At 33.0% G+C, this 14546-nt stretch overlaps 1 protein-coding gene across 7 annotated transcripts in view; it reads right to left on the reverse strand.

Moving 5' to 3' along the window:
• Positions 1-11532, reverse strand: part of LOC139095498 (cubilin) — a 116121-nt gene extending 104589 nt beyond the window's left edge. For 6 of the 7 annotated variants that reach the window (XM_070646861.1, XM_070646860.1, XM_070646858.1 and 3 more), the window contains exon 1: positions 10255-10376. The gene's annotated coding sequence lies outside the window, so the exon portion shown is untranslated. Of the gene's footprint in view, positions 1-10254; positions 10377-11495 lie in introns of those variants that run through there. The other variant, XM_070646859.1, reaches the window with a different exon arrangement.
• Between the last annotated feature and the right edge of the window lie 3014 nt (positions 11533-14546).

The following is a 14546-nucleotide window of genomic DNA, read 5'->3' on the forward strand; positions in this document are numbered from 1 at the left end:
ATTTAATTCAGTTCTTGCTGTCACATTGACTTTCTTGGCAACGATTTCGTACAATTTTGAGAACTATAAACAAAGATGAAATAGAACAGCATCTTAAAGACTCCAAACTAAACCTTAAAGTCATACAGAACATCCATTTAAGAATTATGCACACATCCATACTCAACTTTCAATATAATTTAGCTATGTAATGAATCGAATATGAAAGTTTCTTTATTGAATTCCATAGCTCAACGAGTTTGAAGCTTTATGAAGCTGAATGGGAATTCTTTATGGATGTCTCTAAAAACTTTTTATAATTTTTATTCAATCAAACTCATTTTGAACTGTAAATCAATTATTCAGTTCCATCTCAACAAAAAAAAACTTTCCAAAATTCTTTTCATCAACATTCCAATTCACGTCTCTTTTATTAGAATTGTGTCTGCACAATACAATGTGAATAACATCCACATAAAACTGACCACTTCATTTCTTTTGAAGCGTAAATAACTTTAAAATGATTTAAAAACTTTATAACTCATGGCATTTCCTTTATCATATTTATATCCAATGAGATTGTGCGGAACTGAGCTTTTGAACTTTAATGGAAAAAATATCAGAATGGAATTTCGTTCCTTTTACTGTCAAGTAATGACAGAGAAATATGTTGACGAGAGACAAGAGGAAATGAAAAGTGAGTGAGAGAGAGAGAATGAATGAGAAACCGTTAGGAAATCTGGTGGAATGTGAATGTTTGTTAGGAAAAAGGATGCATTGTTTTTGTTGTGATTTAGTTTGAGAATTGGGACTTTTTTGGAAATGGGATTGTTCATAAATGATTTTTGTTAATAAATTAGAATTAAAGGTTGTTTTTATCATGGTGCTTTATATTTTGATTTTTTAACCTGGTTCCTTAGCTCTGTGATGAGTATCTAATGGAACAGGCATTAATATACACTGAATCGGTATTAAGGACTGTCAGAACTGAAGAAATTCTATCAAAATCCGAATCTTCATATATGCCATTTCTGGGACAGAAACACAGGTTTGTTAGACCATTCTTCATTGAAATCCGCAAGGGAATCGACGGCCAGAAACTCCAAAAGCTACTTGGCAGTGAACAGTGATGAAAGAATGTCAGTAAAACGTGCAGACAGAGAATTTGAACAAGTTATTTGACAGAGCCATCTAGTTGACAGTTTGGAGGTCATGGATCACAATTGATCTGTAAGAATAGTGAAGTAAGTAGGTGACAGAGCCAGCAATAGAGTTAGATGAAAACCATTTTGTTGTAAGCTAAGCTCTACATGACTTCAAGGGACATGACTACAATAAGAAAGTAAATCAAATACGAATCTTTGGAAATTGTGCATCCAGAACTTCATAGTCAATCCTAATCATCCCCTTTTCAGCTTACGCCTCACAAATTAATCCAAACCAACTCAAATCTCCTCAAATCCCATTCCGTCCCCTCAACTCACCCACAATCATCTCATTTAAACAATCATCACAAATCCTGACAAAACATTCACAAGAATAACAATAGCTGCATCATTTAAAAATAGACAAAAGGACACCATCTCAATATTAATGACCCAAACTAATACAAACAAAGTCATTCGAAGTCTTTTTTGTGAATGAACTGAACATGGGGATTCATTTTTATTGGATTTTTCTACATTTGCCGCTCTCATTCTCCTCATGTTATGCATGTGAATGCTCCAGCAGTATCTCTTCATTGTTCTTCTTCATCATCCGTCGTTTTTCTCGGTGGAAAAGAGAAACAGCATAAAGGAAAGAAGAAATTGGATAAAAAGTGTGGGTAAAAGAAGCAAAAAAAAAAAATTTATGGCTTATATAGCAGGGTATAAATGCGACAATTTCTTTTAAGTAACATCTCATTATATATGTGCCATGCGCTTCACTGAATAAACTATATAAATGCTGCACATACAAACTGCTGGTTTTGTGACGTCATTTGCTTATATTGCCAAAAAAAGAAGAATATGATAAGAAGAATTGATGCCAGGACTGAATGGCACGTACAACCACAATTATTAGAGCATATTCAGGATCGTAGCCAGGCAGGGGTCCCCCCTCCGAAAGTTAGAAAACCGTTTATTTTGTAACGGTTTTTTTATTTTTGAATTTTTTTTTTGCTTTCTGGCTACACCCCTGAGCACTCGACTTTCAAATTTAATGGACTGTCGTGGATATTGAAGTAAATTGTCTTCCAAGGATGTGGATGTAAATGTACTCAATTTTTACATAACATAAATTATCATTCATGTGTGTTTATTTTTGATTGTTGAGTAAGGTAAGGGGTGGAACTATCATCTTAAATAATGCAAATAATAAAAAGTATGAAGATCTATAGTCTCAGGAGTTGTTATCTTAGTTAAATTTAAAAATGGTGTTTGCGATGATGGTATGATTCCTCATGTAGGATGGAAATATGAAGAAGAATGAGCTTTTGGGAATACTGCAACTATTAATATGTATGAGTGAAATGATGCATGGGGGTGTTGATTCATGTGAGTTCATATGGGAAATTTATGAAAAACGGGGAGAGATGCGGGACACATAAAGTATTTGTGATCAAGGTTAGTGTACTTTCTTTGTGATTGGAATGAAGTTTTGGTTTGGGAATTATTAAAGCAATTATTCCAAAGGTTACTAAGTATAAGTAGTGTGAGCAACGATGCAAAAGTGCTGGGAATTAAAAACAGGAAGAAGTTATCTAAAAACAGATCAAGCTTTCGACGAATTCTAAATGCGGTAATGGGCCCCCGTGCGCCTTTGCCAAGGAAGTAAGTAAGTAAGTAAGTAAGTATAAACCATAAATATTGGCCTTCCTGAACTGACAATTAGCATGTTCATGAGTATGTTTGGAAGTTGAAACCCCTGAATACGCTCCTGATTCATATGAAGTTCTAATTGACCATGTGGCTTCCAGCAGCGAAATAGCGACAATGGTCTAGTTGGTTAGAAAGTCGGGCAGTCGACTCAAAGGTCCCGAGTTCGATCCCAGGGAAAGTCAAGCTGAATTCGGCTGCTTTTTCGCTGTTCTAGTCAAACTAATTCGGTTTGCGTGGTTCGTTGCACAAATTGTAGCTAGGTACGTTGAATTAATATTCCCTGGCTCATCCATTTCCCCTAGAGTTGGGGAAAGCAAAGCGTCCATTGGGACAAACCCGTCATCAAGACTAAAACCTCACGTGACTTCCAAATGGTTATTAAATTGAGTCCAAATGAATGATGTTTTTTTTTTTTATCAAAATTATGTTTTCTTGCATAAGGAATCGAACATAGAATTGATAAAGTTGGTATGTAAGCTTCCAGACATTCAATCACTTTCCCATTACGTCATCAACACATGATTCCTATCAAATACTATCCCAGCAATATTTGAGCAAGATCCAACTACAATACCCAGACATCATCCACATCTCACAGTCATTCCAACTCTATATCAACACAGCACATCAAGTACTCCCTTCAATATTCAATCTTCCTAAACTGCCAATCATCCAAAATTGCACCAAATTCAATTGTTCATCCTAAAATTGACTAGAAAATTCAAAACGAATAACTTAAAAATGTAATTTTCGATACATTTCGTCAATACCTTTCTATATTAGATTTATCTCATATACCTAACAAAAAAATAGCCTTGAGATGTCTAGAACATTGAACACTACATCGATTTATATCGATATACAGTCAGACATACACAAAAAAATGAAAGTGAATGTCGCAAATGTTTCGTCAATTTCATTTTCACAATTGACTTATTTATAAAAGCTTTTTATTTGTATTCGGGATACGACGAGCAAGTAAAAAATTGATTTTTTATTTGGGGTGAGAAATATTGACAAAGTTTATGAAGCATAAAGCTGTTTTTACGTCCAGTAAATTTTTTGCATTGTTCAGCAACTTTGTATCAGCAAAATTCATTTACATTTCCTATTATCAAGTTACAGAATCACGTCAATTGATTGTAATAGCTGAACATTTGACTTTATTTAATCAAATTTGATGCTGGATGTACGTAAGACAGCGATGAATTACAGTTGATTGGCATAAGCAGATAATCTACTTTTTTTTACTCTCTATTTAGTTAATTTTACAATTTTTTTGCATGCTCCCTTTTTACTCTTTTGTGAATAAATTTTTTTCGCTCTCATCCTCTCTCATCATGCTTAATTCCTTTCATCTCTCTCAATTTTTTTTTCTTTTTCATTTCTGTATCTTGAGTACATTTATTTGATTTCCTTTTAGTAGCTTGATATTTGAGATTATGATTCTTGATTTGGGATGATTTTTGGAATGGCTGGATGTCTGTTGGTGTGTGTAACTTGTGTAATCAACTTTATATAGTGCCTTTTTCCATAAAATTGCTAGACCTACGGTCTGTAAGGGTTTGTAACCCAAATGGGCAACTTGGTTTAATGTCAAATTCCATGAAATAACTAGATGTATGGTTCGGATTTCACTATGAACTGTTCTATCTAGGTTTGAGCGAGAGATCTGGCGAATCCTCCCTCGTTAAACTCCCAATAGCCATGAAACGCATATAAACGCGCAGCTATGGACCTTAAGGTCTGCAAAGCTAATGTTTTTTTTTTATGGTCTAGTAATGACTTGTTCATGGAATTATCCCTTATTATATGACATTGGTGGAACTTAACACGTGATTATTAACAAGACATTATGTCAAGCAGTTCACTCGAATAAGATTAGATCATATCACACAAGATCAACTCTGGGGTTCGAATCCCAGATGAATTATCTTTCGTAAGGAACGTTGAATGTAAAAATGGGTCAAAAATGTCCTTTTGTTAGAATGGAAACAGCTGCAAATAGCTGTATATTCACTGTTGAGAATGAGTCCAGATGCATTACAACTAATTAACATTGGAATCAGAGCTTTGGAGCCACTTTACGTAATAAGTAACATTTTGAAAACATACTAGGCATGAGTGAATCACAAGTAATGGTTCTAAGATCGAATGTGCTTTTAATTGACTGTTGGACTTACTGCTTAGAAAAGATCAATTTTTAGCTACTCTGTTAATTGCCATTTATCAATATCTCGCAAAATATCCTTCCACATCCACAAAACTTATTCATTACTGCGCTCTTAAAAATTACATCAAAACCGCTCCCATTACTTCCCCCATGATAATGAAACAATCTCATCATCATTTTGAGATGTAATAGACATTAAAATGAATTGAAATGAAAAACTTTTTTTTTTGCATTTCATTTAAGAAACAGTTGCAGTTAAATGGGATATAAATTTCATTTAAATTATTGCAACTATGAAAGTTTTTAATCCATTTTTATGAACTTCATCTTATTGGATTTTTGATAACATTTATGGCTTACATAAGACAATAAGATGATCCAATTGATTTAATTTTTTTATATCTTGAATAAATTGATTTAATGCTTTTTATTGGAAATGCTTGTGGGGGTTTTGGATGTATAATCTATATGGAGCAGTGATGGGCAACCTGTGTGATGCGGGACAGCTAGTGTACTGTGTATGCTGTATGCTGGTTTCAGTCGAGCTTGAGCAGTTTTGAGCAGTTTCAGTCGAGTTTAAGCAATTTCAGTCGAGCTTGAGCAGTTTCAGTGGAGCTTGTGCAGTTTCAGTCGAGCTTAAGCAGTTTCAGTCGAGCGTGTACAGTTTCAGTCGAGCTTAAGCAGTTTCAGTCGAGTTTGTGCAGTTTCAGTCGAGTTTGAGCAGTTTCAGTCGAGCTTGAGCAGTTTAAGTCGAGCTTGAGCATTTGCATTCGAGCTTGAGCAGTTTCAGTCGAGCTTGTGTAGTTTCAGTCGAGCTTGAGCAGTAGTCGAGTTTGTGCAGTTTCAGTCGAGTTTGAGCAGTTTCAGTCGAGCTTGAGCAGTTTAAGTCGAGCTTGAGCATTTGCATTCGAGCTTGAGCAGTTTCAGTCGAGCGAGTGAAATTTTAGTCGAGCGCGTGCGGTTCCGACCTCCAAAAAAGGTTGCCCACCCATGCCATAGATATATCTCTAGTCAGAAGCTCATTAAATTTACATCAAGTACATCCTCTAAGTTTGCTTGCCTCAAAAAAGAGAAAAAAATTATCAAAATATTCATTTCCTTTGACTCAAAAGATCACAGCATATTTCCCACAAGGATCAAGCCAAAGAGAAAAAGGGAAAACTTTAGTCACGATCCATCACACAAACACACAGAAAACTGTACGTCAAGTCAAGAATATAAAGTTAATGTAAATAAATCCTTCAAAGGACTAAAGCCATTTTCTTTTGCTGACTTATTTGCCTAGCAATATTTTTCATCTCAAGACATTGTCTGACGTCATAGATGTAAATAAATTTTTTTATTATTATTTCTTTTGTGTCTTTTTTTTTATTTCTCATGTAAGGGATGTTAGATGAGGGAGGGACTTTTTTTTTTGTTTCTGCAACAGCAAATAAAAATGATAAAACGATAATAATTAAGAGGAGAAAGTTTGGGGATGCATGTGATGTGATGGGGTGGTTAAGGCGATTTTTGTGGAGGAATTTGTAGATTGATGCTGGCTTGGAACTAATAAAAAGCAGCGAAAAAGCTTCAATGGTCTAGTTAGTTGCTGCCTTGGATATGTTAGAATTCTAAGTCTACAGCTATGTTGGTCAAACTTTGTGTCGCAGTACACTATTTACGGTCATTAGTCAGCGTTTACCACCAATTTGCTCATGGTCGTAACAAAAGTTTGGACAACACTGGTGTCTAAAGAGTAGATCTTCCATAATCAGGGTGGCTAAGATGTGTGATTCACCACACCACTTACATACAGACACAGACCGATCCTTAAGTACCGAATGAAATTTGTATGAAATGTTATACTTCACAAGAGAAAGCAGAAAAAGATTATGAAAAGAGAAAAATTCCTCCCATGACGAGTCTCGAACTCATGACCGTTGGGTCGGTGCATAATGAATAAATCCCACAGAATGGTACCACTGCACCACGGAGTCACTTTGACTCACATCTTGTTCTTTTGCAATTGGTCATAGACTATCCAATACCCCACATTTCCATCAAACAACTACAACCTTCAAAACTTCTCCTCAGATGACCTAATTCACCAACAATTACTTCACAACAAATCTTGAAATTCACTACGTAAAAAACTGATCTGTGTCACTCCATTTAGCAACACAATGATTAATGATGACTTCATAGACATCCATTAAAATCCTTTATACACAACAAAATCATGACAAACTCCACGCAACGAGACAATCGCGCTAAAAATGAGAGAGAGAAAAAATATAAAAATGATTAAATGGCAGGATAAATTATTTTCCTTTTCCCATTTCCAGCAGTAATTAATGTTTTATCATTGCCACCAAAAAAAATATGAACAGCAACATTAAGAGCATCAACAATAATAAAGAGAAATGTAAAGATGAGAAACAAAATTGTAAATCGTTTCCGTTTCTAATTTCATATTAGATGTTTGATTGTTGGGTTGAAGGGGGTTGGAAGAAAAGGGGTACTCAACTAGCAATGACAGAGGGGTTAGCTGGGATCTCTATGCTGTTTTGGAAGGGGTTTTAGGCAAAATTTTGCGATTCTTAGCTCTAAATGCTCTTTTTTACAAATTATTGAAAACTTCCAGGTGTTAAAGGGTCTATGCTTTTAAATTTGATGGTTTTACGTCTAGATAGTGATGCAGTTGGGTTGGGGTAGGTCGTTGGTGGATAACTAAGATGACAAATGATGATAAAAGCAACAAAAAAGTGAGAGAAATGACAAACTTTGTCATCTGAGTTGTCCGCCTTATAAGATCCTTATAACCCCTCCCTGGCTACACCCCTGCCGCCTCAAGACACAAACATCAAGACAAAGAACAAGAATCAAAAAACAACAGTAACTAGGCCAAGAGTTTTTCTCTCTTTTTCCTTTCATTTCCACTTTTAATCATTTTTAATAAAATTTTTGCAGCACACCAAAAAAAAATTTTTTTTTTGTTGATAGCCTCACTGGAGCTGTTAAATGTAAACTTAATTCACTTTTATTTCGCCACATTCACATCCTCACACCCAACTTTTTTTTTTCAGTCTCTCTTTTCTCTGTTTTTTTTTTCTTTCTCGTACATTTTCAGTTATATGGCATCATCAGGGGTTTGTTTGTGTTAAATGATGCAGTTTTTTTCTCTCTTTTTTTTGGAAATGTTTACAGCAATTTGGTGCATATTTAAGTGAAAAATTCATAAAATGAGGAATTTCTTTGAAGAAAGGATATTTTAAAAGGATCATCAAATGGAGGAATCGAAGCTATAACATCAACTTCATACTTTAAAGGGGCTGTTATATAGGAACGTTTAAGGCCGAGTGACACAAATAGAGGAGTCTCTATCACTTAAATTGGTGCACTGAGCTTTTAAGGCTCTGCCAAAGGTCTTTTGTCAACCCAAACGGAAGCTGCCTCAAGTTGTCGTCATAAGGTTACCACATGGCAGCTACTGTCACTCGGGATAGATTCTCAATTACATCTAGAGGATAAATGAATTTTCCAGATTCAGAATCTGGTTGTGTAAGCATTGATGCTAATTTGCTGGAATTCATGAACGAAAATAAGAACCTTTTTTGAACGAATTCTTAAGGAAGGAAGTGGGATAAAATTAATGTCAGACTAGATCAAGCTGATGTTATTCGACAAGATGTCTAGTTATAAACATGACATTTGTGGAACTGGCTATGAAGTGCCAAATTTGAAATAAGTTTTACAATCGACTAGTCACAGCCTATATTTGTTCCTTCAAATCTATGAACATTCAAACTCCCTTCTGCATAGCATTTTAAGATTACAGAACGTTGTCACATCAATCAGATATCGATGCTAAACTTCATAGCACATAATAAACCAAAAGGACAATTCCTAGATTTTAGTAAATTTGTGGTGTGGACCAATACAACAACAAGAGTTGTGCAGTGAGAACTAAATAAAGAAGAAGGTTTAGGTGTGCTTTGTGTCACGTTTCCTAACAATCTTCAGTAGCTCAGTAGGTTAAATACTTGACACATAATCCATGATCGAGAGTACGTGAGTTCGAGTCTCACTGTGGCTATGTTGTGAGGAAGTGAACATTTGGTCTAGAACTTTAGAAAAAGGAAGGATTTGATCGAAATTTGGCATGAATAATCAGCTAAACTCAACAATAATATCGACCAAGGAAGGGACACTTGTACGTAAGTATGTGAATTTGCAAGCTCTTCTTCCTTATCAGTATGCAACATCCTACTGATAGTTTTCTTGAAAAGAAGAGCTCGTAACTAGAATATTGACAAAAGTATTAAACTTTAGTAGCTTAAACTATCTTCAGCCTATGAATTTATACAGAGATAATCTCACAATTGAGGATATATCTCATAATTCTTCAATCCTCCATTCAATGCAGATAATACCAAAAAGTTCAATGAAAAGCTCCTTCAAATCTAGCGATTGAAATCCACACGAAGACCTCCCCTAATATCGACTTCCATTAAAGGTTATTTGAGCAATTTGCACCTAATATTAGCAAGCACTTAACAAGCCAACCATCACTTTTTGATTGGCATAATGGGTTCCTCAGCACTCAGCACACAGCACACTCACAGAGTGTGAAACATTGTTCTGCAATCCATTTAAGCTGTTTCTACAGCTATAAATACACATATAAGCATCTTGTGTGCAAAATTTATTTGAAGTACATCTGCAATTCTCAAATGCATCATTCAAGACATTTTGACAACAGAAGTGCATTTGAGTAAAGTTTGAAGTCCTTGTTGGATGTTCACAATCACTTTGATGACATAAATGTCAATTTTTGGACCCAAAAATTTGATTACAACAACAAAAGTTGAATTTTGATGGATAAAGTTGGGAAAAATGGAAGTTGATGCAGGAACTGATTAAAATTTGCAACTTTTATGAGCAGATTCATCCCCAAAAAATATTAATTAGATGAAATTAATCTCCAGATGAGCCATAAAAAAATGATTTTTTTTCATTCTCTCGCATTCCTGTCACCACCCATAAAAATGACTTTTCCTTCCTGTCAAATTTTGAAGCTTTTCATTTGGACTTATTTGACTTTATATCGATTATTTAGTCAATTTTAAACAATTTTCATCTCACAAAAGTCGACAATTTTAAACTCAAAATTTTTTGCACTTTTTTTGTGTCACAAAAAAAAACTTTTTTTTTCTCTCGGAAAATTGAAAAATTTTCCTTTGTGGATTTTTCACTTACGTTATACTTAAAAACTTGACTACAACCACTTATGATTAATATTAAAATTTAACAATGTTTTAGTCTTTATAATTTGGCTAGAAATTTATATAACTTTTTCTTCAATCCACTCAGTTCCACTTTTTTTTAACACACAAAATTTTTTTTTTTTTCATATAAAAAATTGTTTTTTTCCACAAATTTCACTATGCGATGTGGATTTTTCTTGGGGAGCGGCTGAATGAGTATGAAGTGAAACTTTCAATATGATACACAGAATATATGTATATAGGGGAGATTTCCTTTTTAGCGCATGATTGTTTCGCAACAATCTAGTACGTTTTATATGAGATTTTATTTGAATTATTGCTTTATTGACCGTTATGATGCTGAATAAGGATACAGTTTTTTGAAGCTTTAGAGAGAATTTTTTGGTTGATTTTTTGGGTTACTTTGAGGAGTTTTATGAAGTTTTTAAAGACTTTGTGAAGATTTTAATGCTTTTCATGATTTTTGAAATGCAAATGAATAATTAAATATCCGAATTAGTGATCAAAAACCTTGAACGCATTCTCTATGGCAGCATTAAGAGTTGAACTAAGAAATTATCTCGAATAAAATGAGTTAAACAAAATTTTGCAATATTTTGAAGGATTTTTATTTCTAACGGCTTTTTTAAAATTCAAATTTTCTTTCTGTCTTTCTGGAAAATAAATTTTAACGGTTTTTTCATGTTCAAAAATTTCAACTTCTCTCTGAAAATTAAAATTTTGTCAGCTTTTTCAGATGGATATTTTCAATGTTTTCCTGGAATTCAAATTTTCAGAGATTTTTTCATATTCAAAATTGAATCATTTTGGTATTTAACGGCTTTTTCAAATTAGAATTCAAAATGTATCGTTTTTTTAAATGCTAAATTTTAACGCATTTCTAGAATTCAAGCTTTAACGGCTTTTTCAAATTCAAATTTTCACTTTTTTTAAGTTTTAAAATTTTCAACTTCGGAAATTTAATTTTTAACATTTTAATATTCAAATTTTGAAAGATTTTCCGGGATTTTGACCAGTTTTTTAAGGGGTTATTCTTATTATCTCTAACCTATTGCTTGACAATTAACGATTTCCCCTTCTTAAGAGCGTTACGTAATAAGTAAAGGACCCCTTACAATATGCATTAAAAATTGTAAATTTGCAAGCTTATTAGATTTACCAATTGATGATTTTGGATTGATTCCTTGGCTAGGGCGAACATGGACTACTTACTTCGATATCCATCCAGATCTATTGTGATTTATGATTCCTTTAATCGCTGACCACTGCTTGCCAATTCCAATTCATTGTTGTTTTTCAAATAATTTCTCCCAAATACATTTTTTTTACTAAACTTACAAAATTTCCATTCATCCCACAAACTCACATTACATATTTCGCGAATCATCAAAAACAGACTACAGATCAGCGTAGAAAAAGATGAGACATTAAACTTCATCATTATGTGCAATTCAATTCAATTTATATTTAATACTCATTTTAAGTGACAATTGAGAATGATTTTGATGATATAAAAAACACTTAACGTGATGAGAACTACAGCTGTTCCTACATGTGGCCTTTACCTTAATCAATCTTCAAGGTTATATCTAAAGTGATGAATGAAATTGAGTGGAATCGCATGGAAATTTGTGAGTGAAGGAGGGAGTGTGGGATAAGAAAACAAAAAAAAAGGTGTAGAAAGGCTATGGATAGTTTGATTAGGGTTGATGATGATTGTGAAGGTTATGCTGGAGATATGTAATGAGTATTAAGTATTGTGATGGTTGGGTTGTGGAGCTTTATGGGATGGTTTGCTGTTGTGCAAGATATAGATGATTTTTTGATGATTTAAGGATTTTTAAATTTCACATTCAATTTTAACGGATTTTTGAAGTTTAAAAATTAAATTTTCAAAATTCAAAAACAAAATCCAAATTTGAAAAAATAAATTAACGGATTTTTAAAATTAAATTTTGAATTTAATAGATTTCAAAAATTGACAATGATTTTGATGATTTTAACGTGATGAGAAAAAATGTGGCCTTTACCTTAAAAGAATTTTTAAAATTGAAATTGAGTGGAATTGGAAATTTTGAGTGAAAGGGAGTTGGGATTAAATGGAAATTAAATTTTAGCGAGATTTTTGAATTAATTTGAAATGGTTTTTTGAACTCAAATTTAAAACTTTCATAAAACATTGAATTCAAAATTTTTCAATTTTAACGGATTTTTAAATTTTGAATTCAAATTTAACAGTTTTTTAAAATCTTTTCAAATTTAATATTTTTTAAAAATTAAAATTTTTAATTTCCCAAATTTAACGATTTTTTCAAATTTTGAAATTTCAATTTTTTGAAGGTTTTCAAAATTTGAATTTAAATTTAACAATTTTTCAAAATTAGAATTTCAAATTTAACGGTTTTTCAAAATTTGAATTTCAAATTTAACGGTTTTCAAAATTTGAATTTAAATTTAATTCAAAATTTTTCAAACTTTAAAATTTCAAATTTAACGGTTAAATTTTAATATTGAATTCAAAATTTATGAAAAATGTTGAAATTGAACCATTTGAAGAACAAGTTATGTTACATCCGTCATTCTTATCAGCTCCATCTATAAATCCTGTAAACAACAAGCAACAAACAAATTAAATTTATTTTTTCAATATTTTTTTTTATTATTTTTCAATTTCCGCATTCAGACATTATTTTTCATCAAAATTTTTTTCAGTTTTTTCTTTCACTTTTTTTTTCAACTTCCTTTATCATCAGATAGCAATTCCACTTTACTATTTACAAATGTTATTCTGACTTGAACACATAAATTAATTTTCTAAAACATCAATTTTTATCTGCTTTCCTTCTTATTTTTTTTATTTTAAATTCTTAACATTTTTTTTTGTAATTTTTTTACTTCCAATTTTTTTATTTATTTTTATTTATTCTCTCATGTGAATTCCTTATTTTGTAGTATTTTCACGACTTGTGCAAACATAATTTTGTATTTTATACAATGTGAGAAAAACTGAGAGAGGAAATTAGAGAGGAGATGTAGGGGAGGTAAAGTGATAAAGAGAGAATAAATTTTGAGAGAATTTTTTTTGTTGATAATTGACGCATCCACTTTAAATGCTCAGCTCATGGTGAGTTTATACAAAAAATTATTTTGTGGATGATAAAGTGGAACAAAAGAAGAAAACAAGCGTGAAAAATATTTATTTGAAAAGGAACTAATTATGCAAAATTGGGGAGGATTTTTGACGCACTTTATGATGTATAATTTGAGGGATTGAGGCCTGGATTGAGGCTTGTTATGGCAAAATTTACTAAATCATATAAATTAATCCAAGATTAATGAGCACAAAGAGTATCCTTGCTCATTACATAATCGAGCTAACTTACACATACTCTCGATTGTGTCTACAGAATAGCTTCTGATTTATTCTGATGACTGCCAAACCCTAATTCTTGTCTTAAATTATAATAATTCCTAACAATTTGTCCTGAATGATTAAGTACTGAAAGGAAGTCAAGGATCGCAATTGAACTATACGATCAGAACTTAGAGTTAGACAAATAAACTCAACGATCAGCAAAGGAGGTAAGTTATCCTGAATGGGACTCGAACCCACGTCTGATAACTAAGAACACAAGCTCCTACTCCTGAGCTATCGGGAGTTATTTAACTATGTAACAAAGTCCAAAACAGAGTTACAAAACAGGCACCTGTGACAGGCAAAAACCGTATAAGTTCTTGATAATTTGTATAGTTTTTCTTACAAATCCATACAAATTATCAAGAAATTGTATGGTTTTTGCCTGTCACAGGTGCCTGTTTTGCAACTCTGGTGCAAAATACTGATAGGCATTTATAAGACAGAAAGAATTGGTCTCAGAACCACAGCAACGGAGCTGGTTTCCCTACACCTAACCTTGTTAGTATAGGCTAAGCACCATGAGTGTGCAACGTAACCTTGCTTTTATCCAAAGGTATACCCTAGCTCAGTGATGCCTAATTTTTTTTTTTGGAACATTTTAGATTGACAGCTACGAGATCGGTTCCTCCACACCTATTTAGATCCGTTTAGGGTATGCGGCATGTGTGTACAACCTAACCATGCCCTTATTCTAAGGGATACTCTAGGGTATAGAATGCAACATACCGAGAAATCAGGTTGGAGCAATTTGCCAGGTATGATGTCAATTCCCCATCAATCCAGATAATATGAGGTTCGATCAGAGAAAGGGAAGCAAGCAAATTGAAGAACTGTATCCAAATGGA

This window comes from Chironomus tepperi, unplaced genomic scaffold (genome assembly GCF_022539635.2).
Source record: "Chironomus tepperi strain 1889 unplaced genomic scaffold, CSIRO-AGI_Ctep_v1 contig_364, whole genome shotgun sequence".
Lineage (NCBI taxonomy): Eukaryota > Metazoa > Arthropoda > Insecta > Diptera > Chironomidae > Chironomus > Chironomus tepperi.